The sequence below is a fragment of the Pongo pygmaeus genome, chromosome 3, assembly GCF_028885625.2.
Source record: "Pongo pygmaeus isolate AG05252 chromosome 3, NHGRI_mPonPyg2-v2.0_pri, whole genome shotgun sequence".
In the NCBI taxonomy this organism is placed as follows: Eukaryota; Metazoa; Chordata; class Mammalia; order Primates; family Hominidae; genus Pongo; species Pongo pygmaeus.
Genome location: NC_072376.2, coordinates 199,769,414 through 199,788,728, shown reverse-complemented (window position 1 = coordinate 199,788,728; position 19,315 = coordinate 199,769,414). Strand labels below are relative to the sequence as shown.

At 38.8% G+C, this 19,315-nt stretch overlaps 1 long non-coding RNA gene across 1 annotated transcript in view; it reads left to right on the top strand.

The window, feature by feature from the left end:
- Positions 1 to 19,315, top strand: part of LOC134739497 (uncharacterized) — a 243,588-nt gene that overhangs the window by 115,376 nt on the left and 108,897 nt on the right. The window lies entirely within an intron of this gene.

The window sequence follows — 19,315 nt, the reverse complement described above, 5'->3', positions numbered from 1 at the left end:
AGTGAAAATGTCTCTGCATAAGGTCAGAATGAGTATAAATACGTATACTCATTTTTATGGGTTTACTGGAAGCATCAGCATGCTGAAATGCTGTTAGCTAGCTCTTCACATGTTCAAGTAGTTACTTGAAAACTTTCGAGTCACTAGACAATTGTTCCCATTGAGAATGTGACCTCAAATATTGGTGCAGAAATGGCTCCTGTCTCCAGCACTTCACACACCCAGTCTGACAGTTCTTCTTGACTTGCGTCCTGGGAGAGGGAGGTGGTATCTGAATTCTGAATACTTTAGAGAACAAAAGATAAAAGCTACTCTCAGGGTAGGTGACCGCACAGCCTCAAGACTCTACCCTTAACCTTCAGGAGAAAAGTATTTTCTGTGCCTCAAAGTTATCATCTTAAGTGAAACCAAGACAACTTTTGACACCTGAAATACTAGAGCAGGGAAATACGCAGGGACACACACACACCTCTGTCCATATATTTTTGACTGTACACATTTATTAATAAGAATGTTTGAGTCTGTATCTTTGATATATACATATTTATTTATTTGTGGGGATTTTACAATATTATTCTATTAATGTATTATTTATTATCTAAAACATGCAAAAATAAAAATTTGCAAAGTGTGAAATGAAGGTGAAATTATATTTTTAAAAATATTTGTTATCAAATAATAGCAAATACTTTTTGCTTTCACAAAAATAGATCAATAATTTAGAAAGAACAGTATGTTAGAAAATACCTTATTTAAAAAAATCTTGGCTTAATATTCTGTACACAGCAATGTAAAGAATTAGACCTACGTTCACTTTATTTGATCAAATCATTACTCAATTTTCATAGTTTTTGTACCTGAGAAAGATCATTTATGAAGAGCTTTAACAAAAAGAAATCAAAACTGGTTCCTTAACGACAAAAACCACATGATTATCTCAATAGATGCAGAAAAGGCCTTTGACAAAATTCAACAGCCCTTCATGCTAAAAACTCTCAACAAATTAGGTATTGATGGGATATATCTCAAAATAATAAGAGCTATCTATGATAAACCCACAGCCAATATCATACTGAATGGGCAAAAACTGGAAGCATTCCCTTTGAAAACTGGCGCAAGACAGGGATGCCCTCTCTCACCACTCCTATTCAACATAGTGTTGGAAGTTCTGGCCAGGGCAATCAGGCAGGAGAAAGAAATAAAGGGTATTAAATTAGGAAAAGAGGAAGTCAAATTGTCCCTGTTTGCAGATGACATAATTGTATATCTAGAAAACCCTATTGTCTCAGCCCCAAATCTCCTTAAGCTGATAAGCAACTTCAGCAAAGTCTCAGGATACAAAATCAACCTGCAAAAATCACAAGCATTCTTATACACCAATAACAGACAAACAGAGAGCCAAATCATGAGTTAACTCCCATTCACAATTGCTTCAAAGAGAATAAAATACCTAGGAATCCAACTTACAAGGGATGTGAAGGACCTCTTCAAGGAGAACTACAAACCACTGCTCAATGAAATAAGAGGATACAAACAAATGGAAGACCATTCCATGCTCATGGGTAGGAAGAATCAATATCGTGAAAATGGCCACACTGCCCAAGGTAATTTATAGATTCAATGCCATCCCCATCAAGCTACCAATGACTTTCTTCACAGAACTGGAAAAAGCTACTTTAAAGTTCATATGGAACCAAAAAAGAGCCCGCATTGCCAAGTCAATCCTAAGCCAAAAGAACAAAGCTGGAGGCATCATGCTACCTGACTTCAAACTATACTACAAGGCTACAGTAACCAAAACAGCATGGTACTGGTACCAAAACAGAGATATACACCAATGGAACAGAACAGAGCCCTCAGAAATAATGCCACATATCTACAACTATCTGATCTTTGACACACCTAACAAAAACAAGCAATGGGGAAAGGGTTCCCTATTTAATAAATGGTGCTGGGAAAACTGGCTAGCCATATGGAGAAAGCTGAAACTGGATCCCTTCCTTACACCTTATACTAAAATTAATTCAAGATGGATTAAAGACTTAAATGTTAGACCTAAAAACCATAAAAACCCTAGAAGAAAACCTAGGCAATACCATTCAGGACATAGGCATGGACAAAGACTTCATGTCTGAAACACCAAAAGCAATGGCAACAAAAGCCAAAATTGACAAATGGGATCTAATGAAACTGAAGAGCTTCTGCGCAGCAAAAGAAACTACCATCAGAGTGAACAGGCAACCTACACAATGGGAGAAAATTTTTGCAACCTACTCATCTGACAAAGGGCTAATATCCAGAATCTACAATGAACTCAAACAAATTTACAAGAAAAAAACAACCCCATCAACAAGTGGGCGAAGGATATGAACAGACACTTCTCAAAAGAAGACATTTATGCAGCCAAAAGACACAAGAAAAAATGCTCACCATCACTGGCCATCAGAGAAATGCAAATCAAAACCACAATGAGATACCATCTCACACCAGTTAGAATGGCATTCATTAAAAAGTCAGGAAACAACAGGTGCTGGAGAGGATGTGGAGAAATAGGAATACTTTTACACTGTTGGTGGGACTGTAAACTAGTTCAACCATTGTGGAAGTCAGTGTGGCGATTCCTCAGAGATCTAGAACTAGAAATACCATTTGACCCAGCCATCCCATTACTGGTTATATACCCAAAGGATTATAAATCATGCTGCTATAAAGACACATGCACATGTATGTTTATTGTGGCACTATTCACAATAGCAAAGACTTGGAACCAAGCCAAATGTCCAACAATGATAGACTGGATTAAGAAAATGTGGCACATATAACCCATGGAATACCATGCAGCCATAAAAAATGATGAGTTCATGTCCTTTGTAGGGACATGGATGAAGCTGGAAACCATCATTCTCAGTAAACTATCACAAGGACAAAAAACCAAACACCGCATATTCTCACTCATAGGTGGGAATTGAACAATGAGAACACATGGACACAGGAAGGGGAACATCACACACCGGGGCCTGTTGTGGGGTGGGGGGAAGGGGGAGGGATAGCATTAGGAGATATACCTAATGTTAAATGACGAGTTAATGGGTGCAGCACACCAACATGGCACATGTATATATATGTAACAAACCTGCATGTTGTGCACATGTACCCTAAAACTTAAAGTATAATAAAAAAAAATTAAAAACAAAACAAAAAAAAAACTGGTTCCTTTTTAAAATCCTGACATTCATTTTGCCATTCCATTCAATAATTGGGAGAGGATTTTAGAAATTTTCAATTTTGCCTGATGTTAGTCAATTGTCCTTGCAGGCTATAAGGCAGCTGAGGTATTTTTGACAAATGATTTTAAAATCTACTTAAGACTTTCATTTGACAGATTTTAAAATAAGTTTCTAAATTATGTTTTCAACTTTTAAGGAGAAGATAAAAGAGTATCTATAGGTGACTCACATTGTTTCCAACGCACTCAAATTACATTATAAAAACACATTCATTCAAAATATCCTCTATGTAACACATGCTTTAAAAAAGACTTCTATGTTATTCAGCCATAAAGTGGAGTGAAATTCTGATACATGCTACAACATGGAAGAATCTTCAAAACATTACACTAAGTGAAATAAGTCACGCAGAATGACAAACGTTGAATCATTCTGCTCATATGGAGTCCCTAGAGTAGTCAAATACATAGAGACAGAAAGTAGAATGGTGATTACCAGGGGAGGCAGGAAACGGGAGTGGACACTTATTATTTAGTGGGTAGAAATTTAGTGTGGGATGATACAAAGTGTTCAGTGGATGGTAGTGATGGTCCAACAACAGTGTGAATGCACTCAGTGCCACTGAACTGTAGGCTTAGCAATTGTAAATTTTGCATATATTTCGCCACAATAAAAAAAAACAGTTACATTTTCATTTATTCTTAAGGGGTTACACTTGTCTAAAAAGGTACAGATTAAGTGTGTGTGTATGTAAATATCCCTAAGTTCTAAGTTAATGGCTCTCAAAGTACCCTACGTGGATCAGCAGCCTAGACCTCACATGGGAAACTAATAAATGCAAACCCTTGGCCACACTCCAGACCTGCTCAATCAGAAACTGCAGGGGTGGGGCCCAGCAATCTGTATCTTGCAAGCTGTCCAGGTGATTCTGATGCACACTTTGAGTTTGAGAACGTTACGCTAGGCAGCATGCTACTGGCTACTTGTCCTCATAGAAGAAGACAGCAAATTTGGAAACTTGTCTTTTTATACAAGAAAAATTCTCTTTTAAATATACTTGCCTCAAGATAAATAGGGAGCCTTTTGTATTAAAGTATTTTATGGTTCCATATAATAATTCTCATGTATTTTGAATACATTCATGTTTAATAAAGCTAACCACGTTAATGATATATAGAGTATAACAATTTAATATCTTCTGGTTTCAACCTATTTAATGCATTCATTGGCCTTTGAATGAAGCAATCAATGGATTTCACATGTTTTACCCTCTCTACCTCATTACAAAGAATCCTCGTTTTATTTCAGCCAAAGCAGCTACAGCATTAATGGTTTATATTTTAACAGTAGTTACAGAAACCTAAACAAACAGAGAAATTCCATGTTCATGGATAGGAAGACTCAATATTTTTAACAGGTCAACTATTTCTAAGTCAATCTATGCATTACATGAAATACAAAGAAAAATCCCATTAAGGTTTTGTCTAAAATGTGTAAATTGAGTACTAATTCTTGTGTAAATTGAGTACTGATTCTAAAATTTGCATGGAAATATAAAAGACCTAGAATAGGCATGATAATCTTGAAAAATAAGATCAAAGTTGATGGAATTACATTACTATATTTCAAGATTTATTTTAAAGTTTCAGTAATTAAAACAATATGGTATTGGTGCAAAAATAAAGAAACAATTGAAACAGAACAGGGGGTCTAGAAATACACCCCTCCATAAGTAAAGTCATTTAGTTTACAACAAAGTTACCAATGCGATTTAATAAGGGAAAATGGTATTTTCACTAAATAGGGCAGGAGCAATTGAATATTTGTAAAGCAAAAAATGAACCTTTATCTTTAATCGCCTACCTCTTGCCATTCACAAAAACAATTTAAGATATGAAAAGAAGAATGACATGAAAAGAAGAATGATATGAGAAGAATGATAACACTTCTAGGAAAAATACATAAAATTTTTTCATGATATAGTGTAGGCAGAAATTTCTTAAAATAGGACCAAGAAATACATCAACCATAAAAGAAAAACAAGTGTAATGTTAGCTATAGCTTTAAATGTCGATAGGAGCATAGTTTGGTACAATATCCTTTAAAAATGTATGGCAGTATCTACTAAAGCACGTCTATTCTGCAGTTATATGCTGAAGAGAAATGGCAATGTGTGCCACAGCCAGTGGCAGCATCATCTGTAATAGCCAAGAACTGGAAACGACCAAAATGTTCAAGAGAATAAATACTACACAGCTGTAAAATAACAAGTGATCGCTGTTACAGAAACATGGATGAATGTCATAGATAAGTTGAGCAAAAGAAGCCCCCAAAAAAGTACACGGTGTATGATTCCACGAAGTTAAAGAACAGGCAAAATTAATTTATGTGATACAAGTCAGAACACTGGTCTTCTCTGGGGGGAGGGTTTGGTCTATGCTGAGAAGTAGGAAGGATCCATATGAGGTGTTGTAGGCATTTGTCATGGGTTGAATTGTGTCCCGCTAAAAAGAAAGGTCAATTCCTAACCCCCAGTGCCTCAAAATGGGACCTTATATTTACAGAACTAATCAAGTTAAAATGTTATCACTAGGGTGGGCCCTGATCCAGTATGACTGCTGTTTTGATAAAAATGAGAAAGCTGGACACAGACAGACATGCAAAGAGAGAAGACTGTGTGAAGAGAGACAGGAGAAGTCCACGTGATGATGAAGGGTGAGATTGGGGTGACGAATCTCTGAGCTGTGGAAAGCCAAAGACTCTCAACAACCACCGGAAGCTGGGAGAGGCATGGAACAGATTCTCCCTCTGAGCCTCAGAAGGAACCAACCCTGCCAACATCTTGATACTGGACTTCCAGCCTCCAGAACTGTGAGGCATAAGTTTCTGTTGCTGACACCCCTAGCGTGTGGTGCTTTATGTCAGCTCTAGGATCTAATACAGTGTTCAATATTTTGACCTGGGTGCTAGCAATATGGAAGTGTATATATGTATAGTGCACAGTGTTCAATATTTTGACCTGGGTGCTAGCAATATGGAAGTGTATATATGTATAGTGCATATGTAAAAATTTATTGACCCATTCAATTAAGATACGTGTACTTCTCTACATGCATGCTATAATATCATTTTAAATATTAAGCTTCATGTGTGTGCTCTTATTTTCTTCCCTATAGGATATAATGGATGGCACTGAAATCATTTATACAAATTCATAGCAGGTTGTGATCTTCAATTTTTAAAATCATCCCAACATTTTCTTTTCTTAGCCCTGTTAGTAATACTCTCTAGATTTAAACCATCTGTACCTTGCTATTTATAATTGTAACTTATTACTCATAATTGCTTTTCTGAACAGAACTTTAAAGAAGTTTGTTTTGGCCACTCAGGGAGGTGAAAACACACATGAGAAGGCAAGGGAATTGATTTAGAAGTAATCTAACAAAAGAGAAGCAACACTTCTGGGGCCTTACCACACTCATTCTCTTCACAGTAATGAAGCGGAAAAGGCACTTCATCAATAGTCTAATTTATAAAGTCAAGGTCTGATATTGTTTGTTTTTTTAATAATTAAAAACTTGCTTTCAGAAGCACACTATGCCATGAGGAATTAGATATTTAGAAAATACAGTCTTTTGCAACTGGCTTTCTTTCTTTTTCTGAGTCTTATCTGTCTAGCAATATGATAGTGTGAAACCATTGTCTAATTCATGTTTAAAGGAACTGGTTATTTCCTTAAGATTAGCAAATTCATTTACAGTTATTGGATTTTGTTTTTCATTTACGCAAATGAAATATGATGTTAAGCAGAAATAAGTACAATTGAAATTAACATGATTACAATAGGGTAACATAAAAAAGAGAGAAAATTTCTCCATTAATTTTTTTTCCATAATTATCAGGCCAGGTTTAAGTAATTTTTCCACCAAAAAATTCCTCACAATTTATCCTAAAAGATGAATTAGTAGCAGTCAATTTGAAGTTTTTATTTTACAATTAAATATGACAGTTGTAATGAGGGAAGTTTCTGAAGTTTCTTCCTGATTCTTTTAATGTGTTAAATTTCTTGACCACTGTATTTTAATGTTTTCAATCCACTGATTTTTTTATTCCCCACAATTGTGAATACGTCATGTGCCCACAGCTCAACCCTTAGGGGGGTTCTTCTTTTCCTGCTGAGCATAATGATAAACTCACAGTAAGAAATTGTGTATAACATTCAGATCTTCACATAGTCTATCATGGGGGCCTGGTGAAAAGGGACATATATTCCAATTATCAGCTAAATAACAATGCAACCACTGGGGGCTACTGAGAGTTTCTCTCTTAGATTAGTAGCTTAGCCATTCTTTATAGAAGTCCAGTTCCCTCGGCAAATTACTAGAATGGCACTGCAGTGATGTGAATATAAGGAAGGTTCCATCCACTCTTTTAGGCAATGGCATAGATACACTATATATATATATATATATATATATATATATATATATATATTTTGCCTTGGTAAGCCTCTGGGTTTCTGGATTATAAGCAAAATGGAGTTTAGAAGTTGCTGAGAAGGGGGAGCTCCCAGGAACCTGCTGGGATTTCTCTTCCAGTTTTCCTTTGGGATTCCAATGATTAGATCATGGCTGATGGTTATGGGGAGAGGCTGTTTCTGGCACAGAGGCCGGCCGAGGCTGGATCCCTCCTCACCTCAGCATCCTGGCTCCGCAGGCAGGTCTTCACAGCGATAGCACAGGCCTGCTTTGATGTGGAGCATCCAAGGTGAGTAAAATATTGGGGAGTGAAGCCTCCTTTAAGGTTTGGGTTGCTATCATTTGCTCCAGCTCTCATAAAGTATAGGGCCTTGCCACAAACGCTTGAGATTTGTGCTTGGGACAGTGACACCCCAGGAGATGTTTCAAACTGCCAGTCATGACGTTTCTCCCAGAACAGTTTCGCTGTTATGTTTTCCGCACTCTGATAAATAGCCTTAGGGCAAGCCAGGCTTAGACAAATAACCCACACCACTAGCCTGCTTTAAGCACACAGGCCCTTCTCGAGCAAATCACAGCATCGCTGCACATTCCGGACGATCCTCCTATTGCCCTTGGAGGCCAGTACCTGCTCTGGCTGACCTGCTCTTCATGCCACAGCTGCAGCTGTGTTGTCCAGGTCACTTCTAAGATGCTGCTGCTGCTGCTGCTGCTGCGGGACAGAGCTGCAGGGGCTCCCCTTTCTTCTGCAGCCTCTTCCGAGTTCGGGCCCTGAGCCCATTGCTTTGATCCCCCCACAAACGCCACACTTCTGCTAGGCTCATTTCCAGGCTTGCATGCTGCCAGCATGGCAGGGTTGAGTCCAGTTCCTCAACAGCCACGACTGCTGCTGTCTGGTCTGGCAACTCCCGCAGAGTCACTGTCACACTTGTTTTTCCATTGGGTTGAAGACACTCCTGGGCCACACAGGACTTCCTTATAATTGGCCTTTTGTTTCTCCACTCCCAACCCTTCTTTATAAGACTTGCTTGTATATCTGAACCCCAATCTTGTACCTACCACGAATTCTTTTCTCAGAAGGCTTCTGAACCCTTATAAAAATAAATGGATTTAAGCACCAGGATGGGAGTGATCAGGTCATTTTAGCAGGAAGACATAGCTGAACCCCAGCTCCCACCCATGGTGCTCATGGTGCTCCAGGAGTTTTTGTTTTTTAGATTAGAATAGCCAACCACATAATTTTGATTCACAAAACAAAGTGCACGTACTGCGGGGTTCTTGAAGTGATCAGAATCACAAACAAAAATGTCATAACCAGGACCACATTAGACATGGATCTGTTTCTTCAGACTGAAGTTGTATTTTAATGGAATCATCTTTTAAAGATAAAGTGATACTTCATTGATTTGTTTAATCACATGCTCTGTTTTGAAACAATGAGGATGACAGCAAGTAATGTTCTACACTGCATTCATTCCCTCTCTAATAAGTTACACTCTTTTCATTCTTTGACATAATAGAAAATAACAGGATAGATTAGTGCATGTATTTGTTACTGCCCTTAAGATAAAATTGAAAAGTCCTTAGTGTAGCTTGTAAGGGTCTGGCCTCAGCTCATCTTTCCAGCTTGATTTTCTACCTCTTTCTCTTTGCTGTATGTACTAAACGGGACTCCATTCAGCTCTCTAAACACTCCACGATTTCCTTAACTCCTAGCTTTTGGTTTATGCTCTTTCCTTTGCCTGGAATGTTCTTATCCATCTCCATCTTCACCTGACAAAGTCTTACTTATTCTAGTCTTAGCTGAAATGTCACCTCATCAAAAGGCCACCCATCCACCTGCAAGCCAGCAGCTGCAGCCAGGTTAAATTCCCCCCTCACAGGCTTCTCAGAGCAGCATCGAACTTGATCACTGCCATGTGCCCAGCACTTACCATAGTCTCTGGCATGTGGTAGGTGCTCAGTAAGTAACCATTTAATGTAATCGAAGTTTCTGTAGCATAGTAGAAATATGGTTCCTTATTGCTAAAAAATGAAAAACATGTTTATTAACCTATTTCAATTATATAGCACAAATAATCTTTGATCCCAAATGTCTCCATCAATCAAAAATCTTATGGTTGAAAAAATATGCCTGTGATGTTTAATTTTATGTATAACTTGGCAAGGCTCAAGTGCCCACTTTGGTCAAACATCATTGTAGATGTTGCTGTGAACGTATTTTGTGAATGGGATTAACATTTACAATAAGTTGACTTGGTAAAAAGTGAAACAGGTTGCCCTCAATAATGTGGGTGGGCCTACTCTAATAAGCTGAAGACCCTAAGAGCAAAAACTGAAATTTCTGGGAGTAGAAGGAATTCTACCTCCAGATAGTAACATAGAAATCCTGCCTGAGTTTGCAGCCAGTCTGGCCTACCCTGCAGATCTCAGACGCGAGACTGCAGCATCAACACTTACCTGTGTTTCCCGCTTTCCAGACGCCTAGCCACATAAACAACAAGGGTTAACTCTAAGTGAAGATTTACCCAAAGTTATTTTTATTTTTATTATTTATTTTATAGTATTGTTATTATGTTTTTAGACACAGGATTTTGCTATGTTGCCCAGGCTGGACTCCAAATCCTGCTTCAGCCTCTGGAGTAGCTGGGACTACAGGCATGTGCCACCATGCCTGGCCTCATAATTTTATTTTTTGAAAACTTTTATTTTAGAAAAAGGAGGCACATGGGCAGGTTTGTTACAAAGGTATCTTGCATGATGCTGAGGTTGGGGGTATGACTGAATCCATCACCCTGTCATCGTCCCCAATAGGTAGTTTAGCCCTTACTCGCCTCCAGCCCCAGTAGGCTCCAGTGTCAATTGTTGCCATCCTTGTGTCCATGTGGATTCAGTGTTTAGCTCCCTCCTATAAGTGCGAACATGCGGTATTTGCTTTCTGTTCCTGAGTTAGTTTGCTTAGGATAATGGCCTCCAGCTGCATCCATGATGCTGCAGAGGACATGATTCCCTCATTGTTATGGCTGCACAGTGTTCTGTGATGGATATGCTCCACATTTTCCTTATCCAGTCCACTGTTGATAGGCACACAGGTCGAGTTCATGTTTTTGCCATTGTGAATCGTACTGTGATGAACACACATGTGTCCTTATGGTAGGATGATTGATTTTTCTTTGCATATACCCAGTAATGAGATGGCCGGGTCAAATGGTAGTTCAACTGTTAGTTCTTTGAGAAATCTCCAAACTGCTCTCCACCAGTGGCTGGACTAATTTACACTCCCGCCAACAGTGTATAAATGTCTCCTTTTTTCTGCAGCCTTGCCAACGTCTGTTATTTTTTGACTTTTTAACAAAAGCCATTCTGACTGGTGTAAGATGGTGTCTTACTGTGGTTTTGATTTGCATGTCTCTGATGATCAGTGATGTTGAGCATTTTTTTCATGTTTGTTGGCTGCTTGTATGTATGCTTTTGAGAAGTGTTCATGTCCTTTGCCCACTTTTTAATGGGGTTATTTGTTTTTTTGGTTATTGATTTACGTTCTTTATAGATTTGGGATATTTGACCTTTGTCAGATGCATAGTTTGCAGATATTTTCTCCCACAGGTTGTTTGTTTAATCACTTGATAGTTTCTCTTGCTATGCAGAAGCTCTTTAGTGTAATTAGGTCCTGATTATCAATTTTTGTTTTTGTTGCGATAGGTTTTCAAGGCTTAACCATAAATTATTTGCCAAGGCCGATTTCAAGAAGGGTTTTTCCTAGATTTTTTTTCTAGGACTTTTATAGCTTGAGGTCTAACATTTAAGTCTCTATTCCATCTTGAGTTAATGTTTCTATGTGTTGATAGGTAGGGCTCCAGTTTCAATCTTTCGCCTATGGCTAGCCAGCTACCCCAACACTATTTATTGAATAGAGAGTCTTTTCCACATTGCTTATTTTTGTCGAGTTTGTCAAAGATCAGATGGTTGTAGGTGTGTGGCTTTATTTCTGGATTCTCTGCTCTGTTACAATGATCTACATGTCTTTTTTGTACTAGTATCACGCTTTTCTGGTTGCTGTGGGCTTGTGGTCTATTTTGAAGCCAGATAATAAGATGTTTCTGGCTTTGTTCTTTTTGCTTAAGGTTGCTTGGTTATTTGGGCTCTTTTTGATTCCATATGAATTTTAGAATAGTTTTTTCTAATTCTGTGAAAAAATGATGTTGGTAGTTTGTTAGGAATAGTGCTAAATCTGTGCATTGCTTTGCGCAGGATGGCCATCTTAATGATATTAATTATTCCAATCCATGAGCATGGAATTTTTTTTGTTTATTTGTGTCATCTCTGATATTTTTCAGCCGTGTTTTGTAGTTCTCCCTGTACAGCTCTTTCACCTCCTTGGTTAGCTGTATCCCTAGGTATTTGATTTTTTATGTGACTATTGTAAATTGGATTGTGTTTTTCATTTGGCTCCCAGCTTGCATGTTATTGGTGAATAGAAATACTACTGATTTTTGTACACTGATTTTGTATCCTGAAACTTTACTGAAGTTGTTCATTAGTTCCAGGGGCCTTTTGGAAGAGTATCTAGGATTTTCCAGGTATAGAATCATATCATCAGCAAAGAGAGATAGTTTGATTTCTTCCCTATGCCGTTCATTTCTTTCTCTTGCCTGATTGCTCTTGCTAGGACTTCCAGTACTATGTTGAATAGGACTGGTGAAAGCAGGCATCCTTGTCTTGTTCTGGTTCTCAAGGGAAATGCTTCCAGCTTTTGCCCACTCAGTATGATGTTGGCTGTGGTTTTGTCACAGATGGTGCTTATTATTTTGAGGTACATTCCTTCAATGCCTAGTCTGTTAAGGGTTTTTATCATGAAGGGATGTTGGATTTTATCAAAAGCTTTTTCTGCATCTATTGAGATGATTATATAGTTTTTGGTTTTACTTTTACTCCTCCATGATTCTTTTAAAATAATAACATCAGCCTAATCATATATCAATGTTATATATTTTGCTAAAATCATAGAAAGTACAAGTAAATATATACCCTTTACTTTTATGATCTATATATATATGGCTAAATATATCTATATGGATAAAGGCAGATATATATATATATATATGCAGATATAGATATATACACTACACATACTTAAATATAAAGGTCTCCTTTCTTTTTTTATATTTTTCCATAAGTTATTGGGGTACAGGTGGTATTTGGTTACATGGGTAAGTTCTTTAGTGATGATTTGTGAGATCCTGGTGCACCCATCACCTGACCAGTATACACTGCACCGTATTTGTAGGCTTTTATCCCTCACCCCCCTCCCTCTCTTCCCCCCAAGTCCCCAAAGTCCATTGTATCATTTTTATGCCTTTGCGTCCTCATAGCTTAGCTCCCACATATCAGTAAGAACACACGATGTTTGGTTTTCCATTCCTGAGTTACATCACTTAGAATAATAGTCTCCAATCTCATCCAGGTCACTGCAAATGCTGTTAATTCACTCCTTTTTATGGCTGCATAGTATTCCATCACATATATATATATATATATATATATATATAACAGTTTCTTTATCCATTCATTGATCAATGGGCATTTGGGTTGGTTTCACGATTTTGCAAATGTGAATTGTGCCACTATAAACATGCATGTGCAAGTATCTTTTTTGTATAATGACTTCTTTTCCTTTGGGTAGATACCCAGTAGTGGAATTGCTGGATCCAATGGTAGTTCTACTTTTAGTTCTTTAAGGAATCTCCACACTGTTTTCCATAGTGGCTGTTTACATTCCTACCAGCAGTGTAGAAGTGTTCCCTGTTAACTGCATCCACATCAACATCTACTGCTTTTTGATTTTTTGATTATGGCCATTCTTGCAGGAGTAAGGTGGTATCACATTGTGGTTTTGATTTGCATTTCCCTGATCATTAGTTGTTGAGCATTTTTTCCTATGTTTGTTGGCCATTCATATATCTTCTTTTGAGAATTGTCTATTCCTGTCCTTAGCCCACTTTTTGATGAGATTGTTTGTTTGTTTCTTACCGATTTGTTTGAGTTCATTGTAGATTCTGGATATTAGTCCTTTGTCAGATATATAGACTGTGAAGATTTTCTCCCACTCTGTGGGTTGTCTGTTTACTCTGCTGACTGTTCCTTTTGCCATACAAAAGCACTGTAGTTTAATTAGGTTCCAGCTATTTATCTTTGTTTTTACTGCATTTGCTTTTGGGTTCTTGGTCATGAAATCCTTGCCTAAGTCAATATCTAGAAGGGTTTTTCCAATGTTATCTTCTAGAATTTTTACAGTTTCAGGCCTTAGGTTTAAGTCCTTAATCCATAATCCATCTTGAGTTGATTTTAGCATAAGGTGAGAGATGAGGATCCAGTTTCTTTCTCCTACATGTGGCTAGCCAATTATCCCAGCACCATTTTTTGAAAAGGGTGTCCTTTCCCCACTTTACGTTTTTGTTTGCTTTGTCAAAGATCAGTAGGCTGTAAGTATTTGGGTTTATTTCTGGGTTCTCTATTCTGTTCCATTAGTGTATGTGCCTATTTTTATACCACTACCATGCTGTTTTGGTGACTATGGCCTTATAGTATAGTTTGAAATCAGGTTTCAAACTATACTTTGGCTATGTGGTCTCTTTTATGGTTCCATATGAATTTTGGAATTGATTTTTCTAATTCTGTGAAGAATGATGATGGTATTTGATGGGGGTTGCATTGAATTTGTTTATTGCTTTTGGCGGTATGGTCATTTTCACAATATTGATTCTACCCATCCATGAACATGGGATGTGTTTCCATTTGTTTGTGTCATCTATGATTTCTTTCAGCAGTGTTTTGTAGTTTTCCTTGTAGATGTCTTTCAACTCCTTGGTTAGGTATCTTCCTAAGTATTTTAACTTTTTTGCAGCTATTGTAAAAGGGGTTGGGTTCTTGATTTGATTCTCCACTTGGTCACTGTTGGTATATAGAAGAGCTATTGATTTGTGTACATTAATCTCCTATCTGGAAACTTTGCTGAATTCTTTTATCAGTTCTAGGAGCTTTCTGGAGAAGTCTTTAGGGTTTTTGAGGTAAATGATAAAGTCGTCAGCAAACAGTGACAGTTTGACTTCCTCTTTACTGATTTAGATGCGTTCTATTTCTTTCTCTTGTCTGATTGCTCTGGATAGGACTTCCAGTACTATGACGAAGAGGAGTGGTGAGGTGGGCATCCTTGTCTTGTTCCAGTTCTCAGAGGGAATGCTTTCAACTTTTCCCCATTCAGTATTATGTTGGCTGTGGGTTTGTCATAGATGGCTTTTATTACATTAAGATATGTTCCTTGTATGCTGATTTTGCTGAGAGTTTTTATCATAAACGTATGTTGGATTTTGTCAAATGCTTTTTTCTGCCTCTGTTGAGATGATTATGTGATTTTTGTTTTTAATTCTGTTTATGTGGTATCACATTTATTGTCTTGTATATGTTAAACCGTCCCTGCATCCCTGATATGAAACCCATTTGACCATGGTGGATTTTTTTTTTGATATGTTGTTGGATTTGGTTAGCTAGTGTTTTGTTAAGGATTTTAGCATCTATGTTCATCAAAGATGTTGGTCTGTAGTTTTTGTTTTTGGTTATGTCCTTTCCTGGTTTTGCTATTGGGGTGATGCTGGCTTCATAGAACGAATTAGGGAGGGTTCCTTCTTTCTCTATCTTGTGGAATAGTGTCAAAAGGATTGGTACCAATTCTTCTTTGAATGTCTGGTAGAATTCTGCTGTGACTCTGTCTGGTCCTGGACTTTCTTTATTGGTAATTTGTAAATTACCAATCTCACTGTTTGTTGTTGATCTGTTTAGGTATATAATATTCCTGATTTTAAGCTAGGAGGGTTGTATTCTTTTCCAGGAATTTATCCATCTCTTCTAGGTCTTCCAGTTTATGTATGTAAAGGTGTTCATAGTAGCCTTGAATGATCTTTTGTATTTCAGTGGTGTCAGTTGTAATATCTCCTGTTTCGTTTCTTAGTGAGGTTATTTGGATTTTCTCTCTTCTTTTATTGGTTAATCTTTCTAAAGGTCTATCAATTTTATTTATCTTTTCAAAGAACCAGCTTCTTGTTTCATTTATCTTTTGTATTGTTTGTTGTTTGTTTCAATTTCATTTAGTTCTGCTCTGATCTTGGTTACTTCCTTTCTTCTGCTGGGTTTGGGTTTGGCTTGCTCTTGTTTCTCTAGTTTCTTGAGGTGTGACCTTAGAGTGTCAGTTTGTGCTCTTTCAGTCTTTTTGATGTAGGTGTTTAGGGCTATGAACTTTCCTCTTAGCACCACCTTTGCTGTATCCCAAAGGTTTTGACAAGTTGTGTCATTATTGTTGTTTGGTTCAAATGATTTTTAATTTCCATGTCAATTTCGTTTTTGATCCAATGCTCATTCAGGAGCAGGTTATTTAATTTTCATGTATTTGCCTGGTTTTGAAGGTTCCTATTAGAGTTGATTTCCAGTTTTATTCCACTGTGGTCTGAGAGAGTGTTTGATATAATTTCAATTTTCTTAAATTTATTTAGGCTTGTTTTGTGGCCTATCATATGGTCTATCTTGGAGAAAGTTCCATGTGCTGTTAAATAGAAAGTGTATTCTGTGGTTGTTGGATGAAATGTTCTGTATAGATCTGTTAAGTCCATTTGTTCCAAGGTATAGTTTAAATCCCTTGTTTCTTTCTTGACTTTCTGTCTTGACCTGTCTAGTGCTATCAGTGGAGTATTGAAGTTCCCCACTGCTATTGTGTTACTGTCTATCTCATTTTTAGATCTAGTAGTAATTATTTTATAAATTTGGGAGCTCCAGCATTAGGTGCATATATGTTTAGGATTGTGATCTTTTTCTGTTGGACAAGACCTTTTATCATTATATAATGTCCCTCTTTGTCTCTTTTAACGGCTGTTGCTTTAATGTTTGTTTTGTCTGATATAAGAACAGCCACCCCTGCTCATCTTTGGTGTCCATTTGCATAAAATGCCTTTTCCCACCCCTTTACTTCAAGTTTATGTGAGTCCTTATGTGTTAGGTGAGTCTCCTGAAGGCAGCAGCTAGTTGGTTGGTGAGTTCTTATCCATTCTGCAGTTCTGTATGTTTTAAGTGGAGCATTTAGGCCATTTACATGCAATGTTAGTATTGAAATGTGAAGTACCATTGCATTCATCATGCTCTTTGTCGCTTGTGTACGTAGGGTTTTTTTGTTTCTGTTTTTTAACTTTTATTTTTGTTTTATAGGTCCTATGTGATGTATGCTTTAAAGAGGTTCTATTTTGATGTGTTTCCAGGATTTGTTTCAAGATTTAGAGCTCCTTTTAGCAGTTCTTATAGTGGTGGCTTGGTAATGGTGAATTCTCTCAGCATTTGTTTGTCTGAAAAAGACTGTTTTTTTCCTTCATATATGATGCTTAGTGTCACTGGATACAAAATTCTTGGCTATTAATTGCTTTGTTTGAGGAGGCCGAAGATAGGGCCCCAGACCCTTCTAACTTGTAGGGTTTCTGCTGAGAAATCTGATAGGTTTTCCTTTATAGGTTACCTGGTGCTTCTGTCTCACAACTCCTAAGAATCTTTCCTTCATCTTAACTTTGGATAACCTGATGATGATGCGCCTAGGCAAAGATCTTTTTGCAATGAATTACCCAGGTGTTCTTTGTGCTTCTTGGATTTGGATGTCTAGGTGTATAGCAAGGCTGGGGAAGTTTTCCTAGACTGTTCCTCCAAATATGTTTTGCAAGTTTTTAGAATTTTCTTCCTCAGGAACACAGATTATTCTTAGGTTTGGTCGTTTAACATAATCCCAGACTTCTTGGAGGCTTTGTTCATATTTTCTTATTCTTTTTTTCTTTGTCTTTGTTGGATTGGATTAATTCAAAGACCTTGTCTTTGAACTCTGAATTTCTTTCTTCTACTTGTTCAATTCTGTTGCTGAGACTTTCCAGAACATTTCACATTTCTAAAAGTGTGTCCAAAGTTTCCTGAATTTTTGATTTAGTTTTTTCTTTAAGCCATCTATTTCCTTGAATATTTCTCCCTTCACTTCTTGTGTCATATTTTAGATTTCCTTGCGTTGGGCTTTGCCTGTCTCTGGTCCCTCCCTGATTTGGTTAATAACTAACCTTTTGAATGCTTTTTCAGGTAAATCAGGGATTTCTTCTTGGTTTGGATCTATTGCTGGTGAACTGGTGTGATTTTGGGAGTGTTGAAGAGCCTTGTTTTGTCATATTACCAGGATTGGTTTTCTGGTTCCTTCTCATTTGGCTGTTGTTCAGATTCTTTTGTCCCACGAGGTTTTCCTTTGATGTAATACTCTCTCCCTTTTTCTATGGATGTGGCTTCCTGTGAGCCAAACTGCAGTGATTGTTGTCTGTCTTCTGGGTCTAGCCGCCCAGCGAGTCTACCCAGCTCTAGGCTGGTACTGGGGGTTGTCTGCACAGAGTCCTGTGATGTGAACCGTCTATGGGTCTCTCAGCCATGGATGCCAGCACCTGTTCTGGTGGAGGTGGCGATGGGAGGCAGGGAGAGTGCAATGCACTCTGTGAGGGTTTAGCGCTCTATCTTTGGATCTATTGCTGTTTGGCCTCCTGCAGGGAGGTGGCGCTTTCCAGAGAGCATCAGCTGTGGTAGCATGGAGAGGAACCGGCGGTGGGCGGAGCCCAGAAGACAAAGATTATATGCCCTTTGTCTTCTGCTACCAGGGTGGGTAGGAAAGGAGCCTCAGGTGAGGGTGGGGTAGGCATGTCTGAGCTCAGGCTCTCCTTGGGTGGGCCTTGCTGTGGCTGCTGTGGGGGCTGGGGGTGAGATTCCCAGGTCCCTGGAGTTATGTACCCAGGAGGATTATGTCTGCCTCTGCTGAGTCATGCAGGCTGTCAGGGAAGTGGGGGAAAGCTGGCAGTCACAGGGCTCACCCAGCTCCCACCCAAATCTAAGGGCCGGTCTCACTCCCACTGTGCACCCCCCAACAGCCCCCAGTCCATTTCCAGGTGGAGAGGGATACAGGCTTGAAAACCTGCCCCAGGCAACCCGCCCCCCAGCTGCGAGAGAAAAAGGCTTGGTTCTTCCCCCGCCTGTGGAGTCTGCACCCCGGATTCGTGCCCTCCCCTAGTTCTGGCCAGGAGGATTCTCACCCAGTTCAAATTGTTACAAAGCTCAGCTAGAGATTTCCTTCTTCCTGTGGAGTTTTACCCCCCTCCTCTCCCGATGGATGCCTGTGGTGCCAGGCAGGAATGGGCTGCTCGGGGACCCAGCGAGCTCCCGGGGCGTTTCTGCTGCTTCCTCTACCCCTGTACTCCACTGGGCTCTCCAGACGGACTCAGCTCCAGGTAAAGTTGGAAATTCTCCCGCAAACAGACCTTCAGCTTCCCCAGTGGGGGTGTGTGTTTGGGAGAGGAGGGTCTCCCTTTCCCACTTCTGCAGTTGGGGCACTCACACCTTTGCGGGGGTCTCCCGGGTCCTGCAGGAGCAGTCCACTTCCTTCAGAGGGTCTGTGGCTCCTCTCAAGACTGCTGGTTCCTTCCTGCCCTCGATCTGGAGCTGAAATTCACAATGCGAGCTCCGAACGCTGCTCTGTCCTGAGCCGCAATCTAGTCCCGCCTCCCA